The sequence below is a fragment of the Procambarus clarkii genome, chromosome 58 (assembly GCF_040958095.1).
Source record: "Procambarus clarkii isolate CNS0578487 chromosome 58, FALCON_Pclarkii_2.0, whole genome shotgun sequence".
In the NCBI taxonomy this organism is placed as follows: domain Eukaryota; kingdom Metazoa; phylum Arthropoda; class Malacostraca; order Decapoda; family Cambaridae; genus Procambarus; species Procambarus clarkii.
In genome coordinates this window covers 4,262,591-4,283,542 of record NC_091207.1, presented here as the reverse complement: position 1 = coordinate 4,283,542, position 20,952 = coordinate 4,262,591, and the positions used below count along the sequence as shown (strand labels likewise).

General features: G+C 47.5%; 1 long non-coding RNA gene across 1 annotated transcript in view; it reads left to right on the top strand.

The window, feature by feature from the left end:
- Positions 1-20,952, top strand: part of LOC138353468 (uncharacterized) — a 108,283-nt gene that overhangs the window by 47,341 nt on the left and 39,990 nt on the right. The window contains exon 2 of the long non-coding RNA XR_011223163.1: positions 12,126-12,308. This is a non-coding gene — a long non-coding RNA (uncharacterized lncRNA). The remainder of the gene's footprint in view (positions 1-12,125; positions 12,309-20,952) is intronic.

Below are 20,952 nucleotides of genomic sequence, written 5' to 3'. Positions count from 1 at the left end.
CGTGTGCTGTAGTGGAGGTAGGTACTGGCCAGTGTGGCAGCGCACGTATAGTCCCATACCACTTGCTTACCATCCTTCCAAGGTAGCAAGGTGACCCCATCAGGGCGCTTCTGAGGGTCGTTAGGTCTGGATAAGTGTGGTTCTCTTTGTGCCGGGCAGCGGGCTGTGGCGAGGCTCCTCTTGATGATGTCGTTGACTTCTTCATGTCTTGCAATTTTACCCTGTGATTTACGACATACCAGACCATGACGACCATATTGGTCTGCCATCGCAGTTCCGCAGATGCACCTATGTTCGGTGAGATATATATATAAATATATATATATATATATATATATATATATATATATATATATATATATATATATATATATATATATATATATATATATATATATATATATATATATATATATAATAGACAAAACCCAAGATGCAAGAAGATTACAAATTCTTGAAGCAATTCACATAAGAATAGAACAGCCTACCATGAACACCCAAATCACGGAACTATTTACTCTACCCACCATGAGAGTAAGGACAAGACCAGAACATAACGATGCCAACATAGAAGACACTGTTCAACATAACAGGCCAATTACACTTGATTAATCTTTGTATGTAGATAGGAGCTGCCTCGTATGGGCCAATAGGCCTTCCGCGGTTACCTCTATCTATTCTTATGTTCTTATGTTTCACCCCCCCATTTATCCCTTATGTATCCCCCCATGTTTTCACCTTTATTATCTTATCACCTGACCCAGTGCAGGTATAAAATCAACCAGTCCTGAAAATTCTTTTCACTTGAGAATGAACCATGGAGGTTCGAAACGTTGTGCAAATTGTATAAATAAGTGTAATACATTCTATAGTAATTCACTTCTTTTCTTCACCTTGAAATTACGAAAATGAGTTTTGGAGAACTCCTATTTCAGCTAAGCCCTGATGCTAAGAAAACAGTTAGAGGGATAGAAGCCCTAAATCAGAAGATAGTAAATACAGAATATGCGGTCATATTCAATGAGACATGTTTAAAAGAAAACCTGCTGCCAGTATACACCAATATATATATATATATATATATATATATATATATATATATATATATATATATATATATATATATATATATATATATATAATATATATATATATATATATATATATATATATATATATATATATATATATATATATATATATATATATATATATATATATATATATATATATATATATATATAGCCTTTATAACCTTTCCATAACCTTTAGGCATTTGTCTTGTATGTTTTGTAACCTTTAAATACACAATAAAGGAAAAAAAAAGGAAAGGGGGTGGTAGGAGAAAAGCACACAGAAACTGTATTGGAGGGGGACCTACATTCCCTCCAATGCGTTATGTGTGGTTTCCTCCGAGGCTATGGGTCCCCCTTCTTCCAGCCAGAGGTGGTACTCCCTTCCCTATTTTATATAAATATATATATATATATATATATATATATATATATATATATATATATATATATATATATATATATATATATATATATATATATATTATTAAATATGACCGAAAAAGTAAGATTAATAATTCTAACACGAATTTTCTCTATCTTTCTTATGTTTCTTTTCACTGTTGATGGTAATTCCAAGATCAATTCTCCAAAATTCATTTTTATTTCTAGTCTGACGCGACACTTGAGCGCGTTTCGTAAAACTTATTACATTTTCAAAGACTTTAGTTTACAAACACACAACTGAAACTGAATAGAGCTTACACATCTTCGAGGTTTATATCTACATTTGGGTGAGGTGGATGAGGTGAAAAACGAACTTTCAACAATGGGTATTCAATGGGTATTAAATTCCAACACAAGACAGAACATGAAACAATGGGTATTGAATGGGTATTAAATTCAAACACAAGACAGAACACGAAACAATGGGTATTGAATGGAAGTAATTGTAGAAAGCCTATTGGTCCATATTTCTTGATGCTTCTATATTGGAGCGGAGTCTTGAAGTGGGTAGAATATAGTTGTGCATTAATTGGCTGTTGATTGCTGGTGTTGACTTCTTGATGTGTAGTGCCTCGCAGACGTCAAGCCGCCTGCTATCGCTGTATCTATCGATGATTTCTGTCTTGTTTGCTAAGATTTCTCTGGTGATGGTTTGTTTGTGGGAAGAGATTATATGTTCCTTAATGGAGCCCTGTTGCTTATGCATCGTTAAACGCCTGGAAAGAGATGTTGTTGTCTTGCCTATATACTGTTTTTTTTTAGGCTTACAGTCCCTAGAGGGCATGTGAAGGCACAGACGACGTTGGTCTCTTTTAAAGCGTTCTGCTTTGTGTTTGGAGAGTTTCTCATGAGTAGGCTGGCCGTTTTTCTGGTTTTATAGTAAATCGTCAGTTGTATCTTCTGATTTTTGTCTGTAGGTATAACGTTTCTACTGACAATATCTTTCAGGACCCTTTCCTCCGTTTTATGGGCTGTGGAAAAGAAGTTCCTGTAAAACAGTCTAATAGGGGGTATAGGTGTTGTGTTAGTTGTCTCTTCAGAGGTTGCATGGCGTTTCACTTTCCTTCTTATGATGTCTTCCACGAAACCATTGGAGAAGCCGTTGTTGACTAGGACCTGCCTTACCCTACAGAGTTCTTCGTCGACTTGCTTCCATTCTGAGCTGTGGCTGAGAGCACGGTCGACATAAGCGTTAACAAAACTCCTCTTGTACCTGTCCGGGCAGTCGCTGTTGGCATTCAGGCACATTCCTATGTTTATGTTTATGTGCACAAAGGATAAACAGGTAAAGCAAAGTTTCGTGCCATTCTTTGCAGATGACTAACAAATATGTATGAAAAGTGCCTCTAGAAAATATGTAAAAACTACAAACCGATATCAATAACGTTTCCAATTGGGTAACAGAAAACAAAATTATTTTAACAGTCGTTTTTCCAGTGAGTTAGGTGTGTGGTAAAAATGCAAAACATTTCACGAAATCCACAGTGCAAGAGACAATCAGATATCCTCGTGGAAGGAAAACTACCCCATACACGCCCACACAGCCTCAGCCAGTAAAATGATAAAGTGGATTATAAGAACCTTTAATTCCAGGGATTCTGTAACAATGCTTTACAATTCACATCATTTGTACTTTCCGACCTGCGTATTGCTCGGTTCTACCTTCCCTTTAGAATAGAGGGAATACAGAGAACATACACGGCACACAGACATGGCAGATCACTTCAATTATTGGGAGCATCTAAAAACACTCAAAATGTGCTCTCTAGGATGGATACGAGAGATATATCAGGTAATATATACATGCAAAACAATGGCAGGTCAGATCCTACATATGCAAAACAAAACAACAACATACTGGGCTACAAATGTGTGAAACAAATGAAGAATCGACCGACTGAAAAGTACAGGTGCCGTGAACACAATATGAGAACTCTATATGATCATCAACAATACACAACTATTCAATATCCTCCCAACATATATATATATATATATATATATATATATATATATATATATATATATATATATATATATATATATATATATATATATATATATATATATATATATATATATATATATATATATATATATATATACACTAGCTGTACCCGGCCACGCGTTGCTGTGGCTCAGCAACGCATGTGTGTTGCTGAGCCACAGCAACTTTCCCTTGTCCCCCAGTCCTCCCCACCATTCTCCCCTCTCTCGTCCCATCGTCCTCCCAACTATTCCCCACTCCCCCATCCCCTCATCTTCCCCGCCATTCCCCCCCTCCCCTGTCCTCTTGTCCTCCCCAGCATCCACCACTCCACCGTCCCCTAGTCTTCCCCACCATTCACCACTCCTCCATCCCCCTCGTGCCCCCCACTATCTCCCCCTCCCCGTCCCCTCGTCCTCCCCACTATCTCTCCCTCCCCCGTCCCCTCGTCCTCCCAAAAATTCCCCTCCGCCCCTGTCCCCGCTTCCTCTCCACCAACCCCCACGCCCCTGTTCCCTTGTCCTCCCCACCGTTCACCATTCGCCTCCCTCACCCCCCCCCCCCTCGTCTCCTTGTCCTCACCATCCCCCACTCCCGTCCCCTAGTTCTCCTTCATTTCCCACTCCCTCTTTCGATGCATTCCCAAATTTTCTAATGTTCTCATCAGAAAATTGGGAACATCAAATGATCTGATGTTCAGTGATCTCATCACTGAAGAATAAGAAGAACAGTTAAAAACACGAAATGAAAAAAAAAAATTATATTCACGAAATGAACGGTATAGTAAACAACACAGCTCAATTCCTAGGCAATGTCACACAAAATAATTAAATCAAAATGAAAATAAATCATAATCTATGAAAATTCAATTTATCAATGCAATCAGAAACATTGAAATGGAATCATAACATATTTAGTATTGCATGTGTTGCACTTACATGCAACAGATTGTGCTGTTTAAAAAAAAAATACCTGTCACAGGTGTGGCATCTATGCTTATACTCATGAAATGAATGGTATGGTAAACAACAAAGCTCAATTCCAACGCAATGACACACAAAATTTTTTAATCATAATCTATGAAAATTAAATTTATCAATGCAATCGGAAACATTGAAATGGAATTGTAACGTGTAGTATTGCATGTGATACTCTTACGCGCAACAGGTGGTGCTGTTTTTCCAAGAAAAGAATGTTTTTTACCTGTCACAGGTGTGACATCTATATAGTAGGTATATTAATACATGTACATATTCGAATGGAACTTTGTGTCAAAATTTCAAAGCAATCGGTAAAGAACTTTCGGAGATCACAGAGTGTGTTGCCCTTACGTCCAACAGATGGTGCTGTTTTTTTTTTTAAATTGTTTTCACCTATCACAGGTCAGCATGTATATAGTAGGTATATCAAAATACGCGCCTATTTGAATGCAACGTTGTGTCAAAATTTCAAAGCAATCGGTAAAGAGGTAAAGATTTCCCTCACATAAAAAACACATTAAAAACACAGTATTTCAAATAAAGCATGTTTTTTCCCGCCACAGACGTGACATCTATATAACATGTATATAAAAAAAACTGCTCGGATGCGAATGGAACGTTGTGTGAAAATTTCAGAGCAATCGGTTTAGAACTTTCGGAGATTAGCGATTTTGAACAAACGAACATTTCCATTTTTATTTATATATATAATCATGGCTAATAGTAGGTGATAACTATAGACCATAACCCATGGTAATCGACATGTATTGACCATGACCCATATTAGGAGATAAGTATAGACCATGACTTATGGTAGGAGATAAGTATAGACCATTTTTTTTTTTTTTTTTTGCAGGGATATTCCTGCGCGGGCCCAAAGCCTCTGGCTGGCCCACTAAATGCTGCTTACTTCTGTTTTACTTGGGCTGAGTATGAGTATTTATGACTCGTATGGTTGCTTCAGTAAGATTTTGCCATATGTGTTTAACAACTTCTTCTGCTCTGTTGAATCTAAGTTGAAATCTTAATGGGTTTGTATCTGTGCACTGTGTTAGATAATGTTACAGTGGTCTGTCGGGCATTTCTCCACAGTGCTGATATTTCCTCTCATCTTCCAGAACCTGTAATTAAGCCTATTTCCTATGCACATGGGTATCCAAGCCTGATGCGATGTAAGTGTACTTCTGTTGCTCTATTGCTCCCTTTCATCAAACTAAGTGGTTCGTAGTTGGTTGAATTCTTGTACCAACCCGCAGATCCTGATCTTGTAACTGCTGTGTTGTGGTCACTGTACATCTTTTGCATTGCTCTGTTTCTAATTTCTTTCTTAATCTGTGATAGACTCTGTGGTATGTAAATGTCTATATTTCTTCTCTTAGTTGCACGTTTTGCAGCTTCGTCTGCAATGTCATTTCCTATTATTCCCACATGACTTGGCACCCAGTTGATAAGTACCCGTCGGCCTTGTCGTTTGAGTGTTTGCATTAATGATATGACATTTATGATCAGATGTATGTTATCATATATGTGTTCTTGTTGCAAGGTTTCAATGGCGGTTCTCGAATCTGTATGTATGATAACATGTTCTCGGTGTTCAGCAAGAGCATGTTCGAAAGCCTTTTGAATGGCTAGCATCTCTGTTTGTAAAGTCGAAAAGCCATTTGAGAGCCTCCAACTATTTACAGAGTTTCCTGCTTTAACTGCAGCTCCGGTTTCTTGTCCCTGCTGGTCTACTGATCCATCTGTGAAGTATGTGAAGCTGTCAGATGCCAAGTTTGCTTCTATATGCATCTGTGCAATGTTACGTAGCAGATGAGGATTTGTCTGGTTCTTTTTTCCTTCAATAACCATAATCTTAAAGTCTGCTGGCGGAGATTCCCAAGGGGCTTGCATAACAAAGTCTGCATGTATTTCGTCGACACCCTTCTCAGTGACTGTGTTTGTTATATCGAATGTATTGATGGTGTTTATCGCACAATGGGTCCACCTGTTGCTATTGGAGGCTCTTCTGTCCAGAGTTAGTGCTCCAGTGATTATATCTTTAAGTGAACTGATTCTAGGTCTAGTCAATATATAGATCATGACCCATGGTAGGAGATAAGTATAGACCATGACCCATTGTAGGAGATAAGTATAGACCATGACCCATGGTAGGAGATAAGTATAGACCATGACCCATGGTAGGAGATAAGTATAGACCATTACCCATGGTAGGAGATAAGTATAGACCATGACCCATGGTAGGAGATAAGTATAGACCATGACCCATGGTAGGAGATAAGTATAGACCATGACCCATGGTAGGAGATAAGTATAGACCATGACCCATGGTAGGAGATAAGTATAGACCATGACCCATGCTAGGAGATGAGTATAGACCATGACCCATGGTAGGAGATAAGTATAGACCATGACCCATGGTAGGAGACATGTATAGACCATGACCCATTTAAAAAAGAATGCTTTTACCTGCCACAGGTGTGCCATCTATACTTATACTCACGAAATGAACGGTATGGTAAACAACCCAGTTCAATTCCACTGCAATGTCACACAAAATAATAAAATCAAAATGAAAATAAATCGAAATCTATGAAAATTAAATTTATCAATGCAATTGGAAACATTGAAATGGAATCATAACATATTTACCATAGTGTGTGTTGCTATTTCATGCAACAGATGGCGCTGTTTTTCCAAAAAAAACATGTTTTTACCTGTCACAGGTGTGGCATCTATATAGTAGGAATATAAAAACACGCACGTATTCAAATGGAACGTTGGTGTCAAATTTCAAAGAAATCGACGGAGAACTGTGGAGATTACAGCATGTGTTGCACTTACGTCCAACAGATGGCGCTGTCTTTCAAAAAAGCATGCTTTTTTCCTGTCACAGGTGAGGCATGTATATAGTAGGTATATCAAAACACGCGCCTCTTCGAATGCAACGTTGTGTCAAAATTTCTAAGCAATCAGTAAAGAGGTTTCCAAGATTTCCCTCACATGAAAAATACATGAAAAACACAGTATTTCAAATAAAGCATGTTTTTTCCGTCTCAGAGGTGACCTCTATATAATATGTAAATAAAAATCCGCTCGGATGCGTATGGAACTTTTTTTTTTTTTTTTGAGATTTATACAAGAGCTGTTACATTCTTGTACAGCCACTAGTACACGTAGCGTTTCGGGCAGGTCCCTGGAATTGTGAAAATTTCAAAGCAATCGGTTTAGAACTTTCGGAGATTAGCGATTTTGAACAAACGAACATTTCCATTTTTATTTATATAGATAAAGTTGTTGGAGGAATTGTCGGACCAACCCGGTTATAATGGATGTGTGTGCTGCTTCAAGCAAACGCCTGCTAGATGAAGGTATTACGTCAGCCCTTGCAGTAGGCAGAGCTCGGGGAGTAGAAGTCTCAGAACCTAATACATGTATATTCTAGGTAATATATTTTGCCTGCTGCAGAGAGAAGTTATGAATATCCAGCATGTTGGAGTCTGTTACAGTTTGATATTTTGACTACCCAATATGCTATATTTGTATAGCATTCGCGTGTTGAAGAATTTAGTGGTATGGGCACCCAACATGCTGGAGTTAGTATGTGGTGGAGTGCTCTCATGGACACCCAACATACTTGAGTTAGTATGTTGCAGAGTGCTCTCATGGACACCCAACATACTTGAGTTAGTATGTTGCAGAGTGCTCTCATGGACACCCAACATACTTGAGTTAGTATGTTGCAGAGTGCTCTCATGGACACCCAACATACTTGAGTTAGTATGTTGCAGAGTACTCTCGTGGAAAACCAACATGCTTGAGTTAGTATGTTGCAGAGTGCTCTCATGGACACCCAGCATGCTTGAGTTAGTATGTTGAAGAGTGTTCTCGTGGAAAACCAACATGCTTGAGTTAGTATGTTGCAGAGTGCTCTCATGGACACCCAACATGCTTGAGTTAGTATGTTGCAGAGTGCTCTCATGGACACCCAACATACTTGAGTTAGTATGTTGCAGAGTGCTCTCATGGACACCCAGCATACTTGAGTTAGTATGTTGCAGAGTGCTCTCATGGACACCCAACATGAGTTAGTATGTAGCAGAGTGCTATCATGGACACCCAACATGAGTTAGTATGTAGCAGAGTGCTATCATGGACACCCAACATGAGTTAGTATGTAGCAGAGTGCTATCATGGACACCCAACATGAGTTAGTATGTAGCAGAGTGCTATCATGGACACCCAACATGAGTTAGTATGTAGCAGAGTGCTATCATGGACACCCAACATGAGTTAGTATGTAGCAGAGTGCTATCATGGACACCCAACATGAGTTAGTATGTAGCAGAGTGCTATCATGGACACCCAACATGAGTTAGTATGTAGCAGTGCTATCATGGACACCCAACATGAGTTAGTTTGTTGCATAGTGCTATCATGGACACCCAACATGCTTGAGTTAGTATGTTGCAGAGTGCTCTCGTGGACAACAAACATACTTGAGTTAGTATGTTGTAGGGAGCTCTCATGGAAAGTTTTTGGCCATACTTATATTTATATGTTTAAATTAATATCAGTGCAGGTGTGTACTAGCTGGTCGATGATTATATGTCGGAGAGGAACAGTTGCCACACTTGGCAGGCGAGAGTCACCTGTGACAGGTGAGGACCAGCTGTGGCAGGTGAGGACCAGCTGTGGCAGGTGAGGACCAGCTGTGGTAGGTGAGGACCAGCTGTGGCAGGTGAGGACCAGCTGTGGTAGGTGAGGACCAGCTGTGGCAGGTGAGGACCAGCTGTGGTAGGTGAGGACCAGCTGTGGCAGGTGAGGACCAGCTGTGGCAGGTGAGGACCAGCTGCGGTAGGTGAGGACCAGCTGTGGTAAGTGAGGATCAGCTGTGGTAGGTGAGGACAGGCTGTGGTAAGTGAGGACCAGCTGTGGTAAGTGAGGACCAGCTGTGGTAAGTGAGGACCAGCTGTGGTAAGTGAGGACCAGCTGTGGCAGGTGAGGACCAGCTGCGGTAGGTGAGGACCAGCTGTGGTAGGTGAGGACCAGTTGTGGTAAGTGAGGACCAGCTGTGGTAAGTGAGGACCAGCTGTGGCAGGTGAGGACCAGCTGCGGTAGGTGAGGACCAGCTGTGGTAAGTGAGGATCAGCTGTGGTTGGTGAGGACCAGCTGTGGTAGGTGAGGACCAGCTGTGGTAGGTGAGGACCAGCTGTGGTAAGTGAGGATCAGCTGTGGCAGGTGAGGACCAGCTGTGGTAGGTGAGGACCAGCTGTGGTAGGTGAGGACCAGCTGTGGTAAGTGAGGATCAGCTGTGGCAGGTGAGGACCAGCTGTGGTAAGTGAGGACCAGCTGTGGCAGGTGAGGACTTGCTGTGGTAAGTGAGGACCAGCTGTGGTAAGTGAGGATCAGCTGTGGCAGGTGAGGACCAGCTGTGGTAGGTGAGGACCAGCTGTGGTAAGTGAGGACCAGCTGTGGTAAGTGAGGATCAGCTGTGGTAGGTGAGGACCAGCTGTGGTAAGTGAGGACCAGCTGTGGTAAGTGAGGACCAGCTGTGGTAAGGGAGGACCAGCTGTGGTAAGTGAGGACCAGCTGTGGTAGGTGAGGACCAGCTGTGGTAGGTGAGGACCAGCTGTGGTAAGTGAGGATCAGCTGTGGCAGGTGAGGACCAGCTGTGGTAAGTGAGGATCAGCTGTGGTAGGTGAGGACCAGCTGTGGTAAGTGAGGATCAGCTGTGGCAGGTGAGGACCAGCTGTGGTAGGTGAGGACCAGCTGTGGTAGGTGAGGACCAGCTGTGGCAGGTGAGGACCAGCTGTGGCAGGGGAGGTGTAGCTCTGGAGGGTGTGGTGTAGTTTTGGAGGGTGTGGTGTAGCTCTGGAGGGTGTGGTGTAGTTTTGGAGGGTGTGGTGTAGCTCTGGAGGGTGTGGTGTAGCTCTGGTGGGTGTGGTGTAGTTTTGGAGGGTGTGGTGTAGCTCTGGAGGGTGTGGTGTAGTTTTGGAGGGTGTGGTGTAGCTCTGGAAGGTGTGGTGTACCTCTGGAGGGTGTGGTGTAGCTCTGGAGGGTGTGGTGTAGTTTTGGAGGGTGTGGTGTAGCTCTGGAGGGTGTGGTGTACCTCTGGAGGGTGTGGTGTACCTTTGGAGGGTGTGGTGTAGCTCTGGAGGGTGTGGTGTAGCTCTGGAGAATGTGGTGTAGCTCTGGAGGGTGTGGTGTACCTCTGGAGGGTGTGGTGTAGCTCTGGAGGGTGTGGTGTACCTCTGGAGGGTGTGGTGTACCTTTGGAGGGTGTGGTGCAGCTCTGGAGGGTGTGGTGTAGCTCTGGAGGGTGTGGTGTACCTTTGGAGGGTGTGGTGTACCTCTGGAGGGTGTGGTGTAGCTCTGGAGGGTGTGGTGTACCTCTGGAGGGTGTGGTGTACCTTTGGAGGGTGTGGTGTAGCTCTGGAGGGTGTGGTGTAGCTCTGGAGAATGTGGTGTAGCTCTGGAGGGTGTGGTGTACCTCTGGAGGGTGTGGTGTAGCTCTGGAGGGTGTGGTGTACCTCTGGAGGGTGTGGTGTACCTTTGGAGGGTGTGGTGCAGCTCTGGAGGGTGTGGTGTAGCTCTGGAGGGTGTGGTGTACCTTTGGAGGGTGTGGTGTACCTCTGGAGGGTGTGGTGTAGCTCTGGAGGGTGTGGTGTACCTCTGGAGGGTGTGGTGCAGCTCTGGAGGTTGTGGTGTAGCTCTGGAGGGTGTGGTGTACCTCTGGAGGGTGTGGTGCAGCTCCGGAGGGTGTGGTGTAGCTCTGGAGGGTGTGGTGCAGCTCTGGAGGGTGTGGTGAAGCTCTGGAGGGTGTGGTGAAGCTCTGGAGGGTGTGGTGTAGCTCTGGAGGGTGTGGTGTACCTCTGGAGGGTGAGGTGCATCTCTGGAGGGTGTGGTGAAGCTCTGGAGGGTGTGATGAAGCTCTGGAGGGTGTGGTGTACCTCTGGAGGGTGTGTTGTACCTCTGGAGGGTGTGGTGCATCTCTGGAGGGTGTGGTGAAGCTCTGGAGAGTGTGGTGTAGCTTTGGAGGGTGTGGTGTAGCTCTGGAGGGTGTGGTGCAGCTCTGGAGGGTGTGGTGTAGCTCTGGAGAGTGTGGTGTAGCTCTGGAGGGTGTGGTGCAGCTCTGGAGGGTGTGGTGTAGCTCTGGAGAGTGTGGTGTAGCTCTGGAGGGTGTGGTGCAGCTCTGGAGGGTGTGGTGCAGCTCTGGAGGGTGTGGTGTAGCTCATGGAGGGTGTGGTGCAGCTCTGGAGGGTGTGGTGTAGCTTTGGAGGGTGTGGTGCGAATCTGGATGGTGTGGCACGGCTCTGGAAGGTGTGGTGCAGCTCTGGAAGGTGTAGCACGGCTCTGGTAGGTGTGGCAGGTGTAGAGCAGCTATGGCAAAGGATGACAAGCTCTAGGCTCTAGACTTTGTGTACTCCAGCTTAGTCGGGTGCCCATCAGCTTTGGGGAAAGTGGCCCAGATGTGGCAGTGACGAGAAGGCTGTGGCAGAGACAAACCAGCTATGGCAGGGAAAAACCAGCTGTGGCAGTAACGAGCCAACTGTGGCAGTGATGAGCCAGCTGTAGTGGTTGTCAACCAGTAGAGCAGATGAGAGCCAGCTGACTACAGGTGTGTGGTCATCAACAGGTACAGAACGCTCAGGTTCTCCGGCGGCACACTGACAGCAGACGGCTGGAGAGACTTGATGATGGGCCTTAACGCCTGCGGCGTGAAGCTTTTGAAACCTTTGAAGATTCGAACCTCCGTCTCAAGCCAAGGATACCAACAGACGACCCTTGTGAGGACAATACTCTAGTGAGGCTCTAGCAGGTAAGTGTCATCACTTGTGTTGTCATTACCACCACCCACACCCTCCAACACTACTGCCACCACCCACACCCTCCAACACTACTGCCACCACCCACACCCTCCAACACTACTGCCACCACCCACACCCTCCAACACTACTGCCACCACCCACACCCTCCAACACTACTGCCACCACCCACACCCTCCAACACTTCTACCATCACCCACACCCTCCAACACTACTGCCACCACACACACCCTCCAACACTACTGCCACCACCCACACCCTCCAACACTACTGCCACCACCCACACCCTCCAACACTACTGCCACCACCCACACCCTCCAACACTACTGCCACCACCCACACCCTCCAACACTACTGCCACCACCCACACCCTCCAACACTACTACCACCAACCACACCCTCCAACACTACTGCCACCACCCACACCCTCCAACACTACTACCACCACCCACACCCTCCAACACTACTGCCACCACCCACACCCTCCAACACTACTGCCACCACCCACACCCTCCAACACTACTGCCACCACCCACACCCTCCAACACTACTGCCACCACCCACACCCTCCAACACTACTGCCACCACCCACACCCTCCAACACTACTGCCACCACCCACACCCTCCAACACTACTACCACCATCCACACCCTCCAACACTACTGCCACCACCCACACCCTCCAACACTACTAGCCACCACCCACACTCCTCCACCACTACTGCCACCACCCTGCACATTCCTTCCAACACTACTGCCACCACCCACACCCCTCCAACACTACTGCCATCACCCACACCCTCCAACACTACTGTCACCACCCACACCCTCCAACACTACTTCCACCACCCACACCCTCCAACACTACTGTCACCACCCACACCCCTCCAACACTACTACCACCACCACACCCTCCAGAACTACTGCCACCACCCACACCCTCCAACACTACTACCACCACCCACACCCTCCAACACTACTGCCACCACCCACACCCTCCAACACTACTGCCACCACCCACACCCTCCAACACTACTGCCACCACCCACACCCTCCAACACTACTGCCACCACCCACACCCCTCCAACACTACTGCCACCACCCACACCCTCCAGCACTACTGCCACCACCCACACCCTCCAACACTACTGCCACCACCCACACCCTCCAACACTACTGCCACCATCCCACACCCTCCAACACTACTGCCACCACCCACACCCTCCAACACTACTGCCACCAACCACCACACCCTCCAACACTACTACCACCACCCACACCCTCCAACACTACTGCCACCACCCACACCCTCCAACACTACTACCATCACCCACACCCTCCAACACTACTACCACCACCCACACCCTCCAACACTACTACCACCACCACACCCTCCAACACTACTACCACCACCAACACCCTCCAACACTACTCTCACCACCCACACCCTCCAACACTACTGCCACCACCCACACCATCCAACACTACTACCACCACCCACACCCTCCAACAATACTGCCACCACCCACACCCCTCCAACACTACTACCCCTCCAACAATACTGCCACCACCCACACCCCTCCAACACTACTACCACCACCCCACACCCTCCAGAACTACTGCCACCACCCACACCCTTCCAACACTACTAACACCACCCACACCCTCTAACACTACTGCCACCACCCAGAGCTCTCTAATACTACTGCCACCACCCACACCCTCCAACACTACTGCCACCACCCACACCATCCAACACTACTGCCACCACCCACACCCCTCCAACACTACTACCCTCACCCACGCCATTCAGCACTACTACCACCACCCACACCCCTCCAACACTACTGCCACCACCCTGCACATTCCTCCAACACTACTGCCACCACCCACACCCTCTAACACTACTATCAGCACCCACACCCTCCAGCACTACTGTCACGACCCACACCCTCCAACACTACTGCCACCATCCACAGCCCTCCAACACTACTACCACCACCCACATCCTCCAACACTACTGTCACCATCCCACAGCCTCCAACACTACTACCACCACCCACACCCTCCAACAATACTGTCACCACCCACACCCTCCAACACTACTGTCACCACCCACACCCTCCAACACTACTGCCACCACCCACACCCTCCAACACTACTACCACCATCCACACCCTCCAACGCTACTACCACCACCCACAGCCTCCAACACTACTACCGCCACCCACACTCTCCACCACTACTGCCACCACCCTGCACATTCCTTCAAAACTACTGCCACCACCCACACCCCCTCCAACACTACTACCATCACCCACACCATCTAACACTACTGTCACCACCCACACCCTCCAACACTACTTCCACCTCCCACACCCCTCCAACACTACTGTCACCACCCACACCCCTCCAACACTACTACCACCACACCACACCCTCCAGAACTACTGCCACCACCCACACCCTTCCAACACTACTAACACCACCCACACCCTCTAACACTACTGCCACCACCCAGAGCTCTCTAATACTACTGCCACCGCCCACACCCTCCAACACTACTGCCACCACCCACACCATCCAACACTACTGCCACCACCCACACCCCTCCAACACTACTACCCTCAACCACGCCATTCAGCACTACTACCACCACCCACACCCCTCCAACACTACTGCCACCACCCTGCACATTCCTCCAACACTACTGCCACCACCCACACCCTCTAACACTACTACCACCACCCACACCCTCCAACACTACTGCTACCACCCACACCCTCCAACACTACTGCCACCACCCACATCCTCCAACACTACTACCACCATCCACAGCCTCCAACACTACTACCATCACCCACACCATCTAACACTACTGTCACCACCCACACCCCTCCAACACTACTACCACCAACCACCACACCCTTCCAACACTAATACCACCACCCACACTCCTCTAACACTACTACCACCACCCACATCCTCCAACACTACTACCATCACCCACACCCTCTAACACTACTACCACCACCACACCCTCCAACACTACTACCACCACCACACCCTCCAACACTACTACCACCACCAACACCCTCTAACACTACTCTCACCACCCACACCCTCCAACACTACTGCCACCACCCACACCATCCAACACTACTACCACCACCCACACCCTCCAACAATACTGCCACCACCCACACCCCTCCAACACTACTACCCCTCCAACAATACTGCCACCACCCACACCCCTCCAACACTACTACCACCACCCCACACCCTCCAGAACTACTGCCACCACCCACACCCTTCCAACACTACTAACACCACCCACACCCTCTAACACTTACTGCCACCACCCAGAGCTCTCTAATACTACTGCCACCACCCACACCCTCCAACACTACTGCCACCACCCACACCATCCAACACTACTGCCACCACCCACACCCCTCCAACACTACTACCCTCACCCACGCCATTCAGCACTACTACCACCACCCACACCCCTCCAACACTACTGCCACCACCCTGCACATTCCTCCAACACTACTGCCACCACCCACACTCCTCTAACACTACTATCAGCACCCACACCCTCCAGCACTACTGTCACGACCCACACCCTCCAACACTACTGCCACCACCCACACCCTCCAACACTACTACCACCACCCACATCCTCCAACACTACTACCACCATCCACAGCCTCCAACACTACTACCACCACCCACACCCTCCAACAATACTGTCACCACCCACACCCTCCAACACTACTGCCACCACCAACACCCTCCAACACTACTGCCACCACCCACACCCTCCAACACTACTACCACCATCCACACCCTCCAAAGCTACTACCACCACCCACAGCCTCCAACACTACTACCGCCACCCACACTCTCCACCACTACTGCCACCACCCTGCACATTCCTTCAAAACTACTGCCACCACCCACACCCCCTCCAACACTACTACCATCACCCACACCATCTAACACTACTGTCACCACCCACACCCTCCAACACTACTTCCAACTCCCACACCCCTCCAACACTACAGTCACCACCCACACCCCTCCAACACTACTACCACCAACCACCACACCCTTCCAACTCTAATACCACCACCCACACTCCTCCAACACTACTACCACCACCCACACCCTCCAACACTACTACCATCACCCACACCCTCTAACACTACTACCACCGCCACACCCTCCAACACTACTACCACCACCACACCCTCCAACACTACTGCCACCACCCCCACCCCTCCAACACTACTACAACCACCCACACCCTCCAACACTACTGCCACCACCCCCACCCCGCCAACACTACTACCACCACCCACACCCTCCAACACTACTACCACCACCCACACCCCTCCAACACTACTACCACCACTCACACCCTCCAACACTACTGTCACCACCCACACCCTCCAACACTACTACCATTACCCACACCCTCCAACACTTCGGATTCGGATTGATGTCGATAGGGAATGGAAAGGATGGGGGAGGTAAAGGGATGGGGAGATGAAATTCAGGAAGAGGATGCGGGTGTAGAGAGAGAGGAGGTTTGAAAGTTCGGTGGCCTGTCCACCATGGGTTGACATTTTTGTATGTGTTGTTTGTTTGCGTATGTGTTATGTTGGGTTGTCAGTACATTGGCTGGGGGGGCTAGTGTTTGTGACCTTGTTGGTGTCCTAAAGCACTAGAGCCGATGGAGTTGGCTGAAGGAGGCTAATCTTAGAAACATCAGGGTAGTTTCACTTCTGACGCCACGACAAATGGTTTTTTGGTTTTATATTTTTTTTGTAGGTGTTTTATTTATATATATATATATATATATATATATATATATATATATATATATATATATATATATATATATATATATATATATATATATATATATATATATTTTTGTATTATTATTTTTTTTTTTTTTATTTATTTATTTATTTTTTATTTTATTTTTTTTTCTTTCTTTATTCTTCATTTGGTGTAGATTGGGTCCGGGATGGGCCACTCATCTGGATCGTCTGGCAAACCGCTTAGTATCTGAGGGCTTGGGAAGGCCTCATCATGGATATGTCTGATCACTTTTTGTTGGAGAGTGATTCTTCTGGTTCTGTGTGGTGGTTCGTGGATCTCGTAGTCGCTGGTGGTGTTTTCTGCTACGCAGGGATCTTCTGGGGTCTGGGACATACATGTTCTTCATACGGTACAGCTGTCTTCTGGCCAGGTAGCTGAGCCTAATGTTCATTGGCTTCATGTTGAGCGTCTCATGGATCAGGTCACTTCTTACCCTGTCCCTCAGAGTCAGGCCCTCTGCAAAGCGAAGTGCTTTGTTTTGTACTCGTTGAATCTTCAAGCATGTTGGATTTGTTGGTGAGGTTCAGGGGAACGTAGGGGTATTCCAAGCTAGGCCTTATGATCATTCTGTACAGGTGGAGCTTGATGTGGGATGGGGCTTGGTTGAAACGGAAGAGCCTCGCCAGTGAGCCCTGGGCCATCGCTGTCTTCTGGGATACGTACTGGGAGGAGTTGAGTAGCCTGTTGAAGTTGTACCCGAGCACTGTGTTGGAGTTTGAGATGGCTATGGGTTCACCCCTGATTCTTATTCCCCCCTCATTTTCAATAGAGAAGGCCATACAGCCGACAGTGCTTAATTGGATCTTTTCTGGGTTAGTGGTGATCCTCCATTTCCTTTCCCAGTTAGCAGTCCTTGCTAGTTCTACGTTTGCCTTACGGGTTACAGTTGCATGCTTGGCCGCTTGGATGCTAGGGTTAGATGTTATTACGTGTGTTACGTCGTCCGCAAATTGTACGATAATGGTGTCCCTATACTCTGGTTGGGGTAGGTCATTTACAAAGATGTTGAAGAGAACCGGGCTCAAGCATGATCCTTGGGGGACTCCAGCTGTTGGGGTGAAGGCTGCGGCCTCTTTTGCCTTGAAGCTGGGGGTAACTTGCCTATTCTTAAGGAAATTTCTGATCAGCCTGAGGAGGGTCCAGTTTTGCGCTGGTAAGTCTGCTAATTTGTACACAAGACCATCGTGCCACAAGCTGTCGAAGGCCTTGTGTACGTCCCTCGTTGCAATCAAAGCTACCTGTTTTTGCTTTCGAATTGAGCTTACGGCGTCGTAGATGATGTTAATTGCGTGCTGGGTTGATCTATGTGCTCGAAAGCCAAACTGCTTTTCTGTGAAGAGGTTGTTGTACTCCATGTAGTAGTTAAGACGGTTTGACATGATTTTTTCAAAGCACTTGCCTATCGTGTCTAAGAGGGAGATTGGTCGGTAGTTGCCAGGTTGGTGGGGGTCTTTCTTGGGTTTGGGAATGAATATCATCTTGGCTGACTTGAATGCTACAGGAATGTGACCCGATGCCAGCATAGCGTTGAATAGGTTGAGTATGGATTGCATAAGATTGCCTGGTAGAAGTTTGATCTGCAGCGCTTTGATCCCTGATGGTCCAGGGGCCTTATCTCTGGTGCTTTTGATGACTCCTCTCATCTCTAGCATAGTTATGGGTCTTGTTAGAGGGTGATCGTCTTCTAGGGTTGTCAGGTCAATCAGAGGGGTGCTGTTAAGGGAGGCGGCATTTTCTGTTGTCCATTGGTTGACACGTTCAAAGTGAGTGTTGTTGAAGGCTCTGCTGTTTGAAGCTGTGAGTGTCTTTTTCCAGGCTGCGCCCATGAGGTCAGCCTGATCCTGTGGGTCTTCTATTTTTTCTTGCTGCTCCTCTTCATCTTCGTCAAGGAATGTGTGTACAAGGTGGGTGAGGCTGGGGTTAACTGATCCCAGGAGCTGTCTGATCTTGCGCCAGAAAGTACCCGGCTCCCTTTTGTACTGGTTGGCCTGTCTCACTAGGGTTCCCCAAATGTGGCTCTTGTGGGTCAGCGTAAGGTCTATGGTTTCCCTTCTGAGTGTTTGTAGGGTCAACGCTGGTGGCTGGCCAGTTTGGTAGTGGCTTTGGCAGGCTCGCTGGTACTCATTCATTTTGCCTCTGATTTCTCGGGTCGGCTTATATTGGTGGTAAGTCCTTGTGGTGGATATTTCACAAGTGGCCTCGGTTGCAAGCTGGATCCGGTTGTGGATGGTGTTTACTGCTTGGTCGATTGTTTGGGTTGGGAGGTTCTCGAACTCAATGATGGGGTCGTCAGCAAGGAAAGGTGTCATATTCACGGGCACGTATGGTTCCCAGTCTGGGCCTGGGTGGTGCCACATATCTGAAGGGGGCTGCTTGGAGGGATGTGACCACAGGGATGTGGTCCGACCCCACGTTCTTGCCTGGGGTTACTCTGCAGTGGAACAGGTCACAATCTCTGTTGGTCAGCACTATGTCAGGGGTGCCCCTCTGGTTGCCCGCAAAGAACGTCTTAAAGTGGGGGCCTTGGAAGGAGAGGTCCCGGTTTTGCATTAGATTGAAGAGCTGCCTGCCCTTGAGGTCTGGCCTGGCAGGTGCGTTGAATAAGGCCTGATGGTGGGCATTCAGGTCTCCTGCGATGATAGTGGGGAGATTCCTGTCGAGCAGCTTGTTCAGAGGGATGGAGGGGAGGTAGGCCAGTCTAGGTGGTAGATATGCGGTGCAGACGATGAGGGGGCCGTGTGAAGTGGTGAGTTCTATTGCAAGAAAGTTGTCGTCTTCTACGAGGATGGGGCGGTAGGAGAGTCCTCTTCTTATTAGTATTGCCACCCCACTGAACCTACCCCTGTTGACTTCCCTGGTGGAATATCCCCAGATGGAGATGTGCTGGTCCTGTCTGGCCGCTGTTTCATTGAGTAAGATTACATCTGGGTTAAGTCTGGCTACTTCCAGAGTGAGAAGGTATCTGTTGTTGAAGAAATGTCTGATGTTCACCTGAAGGATTGTGATCCCCATTATTGACTATGAGACAGAAGTGTTTGTTTGGCTGTAGCGCCAATGTTATTACATTCGGTTTGGTCGCTTCTGTTTGTGGAGGTGGGGGGTAAAGCTGTTGAGCCAGGTATCTTGTTCCTGGTTCTGGTCGGGGATTGGTTGGGGTTGGGGTTTTCCATACGTTGCTGTGCCATTGAGGGGTCTTCGGTGTCACTGCTGTTCATGATGTCCACATCCGTGGTGCTAGATTCGCTCTCTGGTGGAGAGTTGTGGGGGCTGCTTGCCCTTGCTCCGTCCTCAGGGGACGGGGTTCGGCTGTAAGTGTTGGTCCTAGGCCTCTTGGTACAGCGTTGTGTGGAATATCTTGTTGTGGGGCTGCGGTTTTTGAAGCGAAAATTCCTAGGGCCCCGGATGGGGTTCCGTATGGCAAGGGAATTTGTGATAGCTTTGAGGACGATCCTATGTGGGATTGTTTCAGGAAGGGTGGACATAGGTGTTTGCCAGGTTGTCGGGGTGGAAGGGCCGGAGTTGTTCAGGGAGTTTGGAGTCTCCTGGGCGTTGGTTGAGGCCTGGGGGCGAGGAGTACTAGGGTTGGGGTTGTTGGGTTGTGCTTGGGCCTGGCCGGCGGTTGTTGTGATGTTAGGAGTCAAGTAGGCAAGCGAGTCCTCGGACATATGGACAGGGGGCAGGCCATTGTCTTTCCTAAGTGAGTTCCAGAAACCTAGGAGCTTCACTGGGTTGTCAGGAAATT